The sequence below is a fragment of the Hipposideros armiger genome, unplaced genomic scaffold (genome assembly GCF_001890085.2).
Source record: "Hipposideros armiger isolate ML-2016 unplaced genomic scaffold, ASM189008v1 scaffold_924, whole genome shotgun sequence".
NCBI lineage: Eukaryota > Metazoa > Chordata > Mammalia > Chiroptera > Hipposideridae > Hipposideros > Hipposideros armiger.
In genome coordinates, this window is record NW_017732274.1 from 351,689 (window position 1) to 355,923 (window position 4,235).

The following is a 4,235-nucleotide window of genomic DNA, read 5'->3' on the forward strand; positions in this document are numbered from 1 at the left end:
CGATGGACCCGCGCCGCCCTCTCACGCCCCGCGTCCCCGCCGCGGCTGTTGCTGTCGCCGCGGCCGCGGGCCCAGCCCCAAGCTCCCTCGCCTACCCGGCGGGCGGGCGAGCTCTGCAGAGCCGCCGCGGCGGCAGCGGCGGCTCATTACCAAAGACCTGCTCGCGCCGCCGCCGCCTTAAAGTGGCGACGCCAGCCGCACCGAAGGAGGTGGGCCCCACCCAGCGCCCTCCGCACAGGATTCTCCAGGATTCTCTAGGAGAAGCTCTAGGATTCTCCTTGTCCAGAACCACCCTTCTCCCCTCCCTCCCAGGTCCCTACCACCTCCTAGAGGTTTTAACAATCAGAAGCCAGACGGACCATGATAATAATGGTGGCACTATCTTAAGTATGCTTAGAGGTTTTCAAAACATTTTGAAGGGCTCTCAGAGGCTGAGTGCCCACCTCACACCATCTATACCAGCTGGCTGCAGGTAAGAGCCCTCACTGCTGCCTCTCCCACACGTCTCTGGTCTGGTCAGACTGAGCTAAAATGGTCTTTCTCCACAGGATAAAGCTTCCTCATAGCCCTGAGACACCCCACCTCCCTGGAAATGCACAGTGCAGTCCTGAGCGCCACCCCTCAGAGAGGTTGTTGTCTAACCAGGTTGCCCTTTGGGGGTCCTGCTGCTGCGTAGCATGACCCAAGCCTCAGCTGGACACCTCATCTGCTCAGAGCAGAAGCCAGCTGGAATAAACATGCTGATATGGCCTGATTCGGAGGCCCAGAGAGGGTGAAACTTGTACAAGCTCACAAGGCTGGCTAGGGATGGAGCCAAACTTTAACACAGGCTTCCTGGGTCCTAGACCAGCGTTTGCACTGCCCAACAGGGCCTCCTGTCTGGAGAGATGACCGCTTGCCCCTTCACTCCTTCCCCATCAATGTCCAGCTGCCACTCTTGTCCTTCCACCCACAGCTTTGTGAGGAGCAAACAACCCTGCCCAGTGCACAGGGCTCTTGAGCCTCTTCATGTGCAGGCCCACGGACTGGACCTTCCACTTGAAAGGGGTGTGGGGATTCCAGGAGTCCTGGGGGAGGTCCCAGAGCGGAAGCTGATCATAAAGAAGAACCAGGCAAGAGTGATCCAAAAGGGGCTCCCCTCTTTCATATCCCAACCAGGGGTCCCCATCTAAGGACTGCAGGGTCAACTGGGTGAGCAGCAAGAGACCCGCTCAAGTGGAACGAGGGCGGGCCTGGGGAGGAGGCCAGGGTGTTAATCCCAGGCCCGCTAACTTCTAGCTGTGTGACCTTGGTCAAATTCCTGTGCCTCAATCTCACCTTCTAAAATGAGGGGGTTGAATAAGGTCAATGGTTTTCAGAAGTTAATTTAGTAGTAGAATCCTTTTTTCAAATGAAATCTAAAGTAGAGGCCTAAAATATAAAACGGATAATAAAGGTTGTGCTGCAGAATTGAAGTAGAGGTCAGGGTATTGCCCTATCCCCACTGCTCCCCCTACCAAGAAATCCCTGGGCCATCCTGTGGAGCCTGAGGGTCTAGAGGAACCTCGTTTGAAAAAGCATTGGACCAGATGCTCTCTTCCAACACTATACCCTGGTCACAGCAGTGTCACTCTCAGTGGGTCACAGCTGAAGAGCCACAAATACCCTCTCAGGGGCCCCAGGCCCAAGGAACTTCTGTGTGAGCACACAGTGATGCCAAGAATGAGAAATCCGCTCTCCTCTTTCTCCTCGGGAAAGGAAAGGAGACCGGCCTTAGGGACCCCAGGAGAGACTAGGGTTAGACTACATTCCTGGCATGGTGGTGGAACGCCAGACGACATCGCACAGCTCAGGGGAATGCCCTCCCCTTTGACAGAAGATGAGCTCCTTTCCTCTGGTCAAAGCTGAGGGCAGCTCCAGAGATAGGCGGTGGCTTACGCAGCCTCCACTGGGCTCTTCCTCTCAGGACTTTCTTTGACTCTGTGGTTTGGGAGGATCTAGGGGCTGTGTGGGCATTTTGCTCTTCACCTAATAGCCATGTGGCATGGAGAATGTTCGGAAATTATACCATCTGCTAATTATCCTTTGAATCAGGGTTGGGTAATGAGACTCTCATTTCTGTTGAAGGCCCAAGCCAACACATGGAGAAACTGCAGCTCTCCATTCATCTCTCTCCCTTTGTACTAAGATGAGCTTCTGGGTGGGAGAGAACAGCAGCCTTGGCTCTGGATCATGGACCGTGGTTATGGAGCCTAGCGGAGAGGAAGGGGTTGCTATGGAAAGCTTGGGCAGGAAGGACCCCTCCAAGGTGACTGGCCTTCCTGCCTAAGAGCAGACAGGTTGGGGGATGCAAGGAACCTCTCCCTTCATCTCCAAGCCTGTTTGGCAAATAGTCCTTATCCTCTCCTGCCCCGCCCCCAGGGCACAGGACAGAGCTGCCCCCACAATCCACTCTCACCTCCTCAGCTACTTCCACCTCCCAAAAGCAGAAAGGAAACTTCCAAATCTTCTATGCATCACAGTCTCAGACTAAGGTTTGTCTTGGTGGAGTCCTCCTTGACCCCTAGGGGAAGGGCTGCCTACTTCATGGAACTTTCCAGCTGTAAGGAACTTATAGACCTCCCTCCTACATAGGAAAAAACCGAGGTGCAACAAAATTCTGGAGTCTGTTCAAAGGGAATTTACTGTTTTTCTAGGCCAAACCTTCCACTTGACAGTGGAGGCTCTGGAAGGAGAGTAACCTGCTGGGATAGACCCAGGCTCTTCCTCAGCTCTTATGGGACTTCTTCACCCATGCTTCTTCTTGAGAGTCCCCCAGGCATGTGGAGCACACAGCTGGCTCTCAACTGAAGAGGGGAGCATGGGTGAAGTGCTCTAGGAGCAAGTGAGACAGAAAAGGCTAAAGCAATTCAGAGAAGAGAGCAGTGAGGGTTGAGGAAACCCTACAGGGCTTCCAGGAGGAGATGGGACTTGGGTTGTCTTTTGAAGAATCAGCAACTTCACTCCTGGCAAGAGGAATTGATCAGCAAACTCATTTAACCTATAGGTTAAGAGTCTTATCCAAGGTTACACAGCTAGTAAAGGGCAGACCTGGGATTTGAACCAGGCAATCTAGCTGCAGAGTCCAGGCTCTTCTTATGTAGTAAACTATGAATGAATAAAAATGAGTGGTGCCTTGGTTGAATCCAAGATTGGTTTGGGACCAATCGCCTGCTTAGAAGGAGGGGTGTGGGGGGTGCCTGTTGATGAGGAAAGGTCACAGTGACCTTCGGTGGGTGGGCAGGGCAGTTTCTCTGGCAGGAGAGAGAGGTAGGGAGAGGCCCTGATGCCTGATCCTGTTTCTGGGCTCAGTGTTGCTTTATAAAGCACAGACATGAGGAGGGAGAGCCGGGCCATATGGCGCTCCAGACACTGGTGCTCTGGGTGGGTGGGGTGGGGTGAGATGGAAGGTGACCAAGAGCCAGCAGACCTGGAGGCCCAGGACCTGAGTGTTCTCTTTTCCACACTTGCCTTTTGTGCCCAGTCTGCTTCCCCCCACTTTTTTTGCTGCTAAAGGGGTGCTCTTTGAGGGCGGGCACTGTTGCTTCTTGGCCACCCAGTCTGTGCCTGGCAGAGGGGGCACTCATTCAGAGTTGTGTGACTGCTTCCCCTCCAAACCAGTCTCCTCTCAGCAGCTGAAGTAATCTTTTTTTTTTTTTAACTAATAAACATTTTTTTTAGATTTAAAAAATCTCTCCCAATTTTTTATTTTGGAAAATGTCAAGGTTCAGAAAAATTGCCAAAATGAGACAATGCATCCCCAGCAAACTTCCACCTCGATTCAATAATTGTTGACACTGCTTTCTCTCACAATTTTTGGAGAATGAAATGAAAGTGAGGTTCAAACATCATGGCACCTCAACCCTCTGCCCCTCGGCGTGCAGCTCCTAAGCGTCAGAGCCCTTTCCCACATCCCAAGGGACTGCTGCCACACCAGGGAACACGAAAGGTGATTCCTGCTATCATCTAATATCCAGTCCGATTCAATCCCTTACTGTCCCTCAAAGGTTTCTGATAGCTGCGACTTTCAAACCTGAAGTTAATTTATGCATTACGTTTGGTTCTGTCACCTTAGTTTCCTCCTTCCCTCCTTTCTTTCTTTCACTCCTTCCTCCCTCCCTCCATGCCTTTCTCTTCTCCTTCTCCTTCTTCTCTTTCTTCTCTCTCTCTCTCTCTACTCTTCAAACAGTTAATATCGAGAGAGAGGAGAGAGAGAG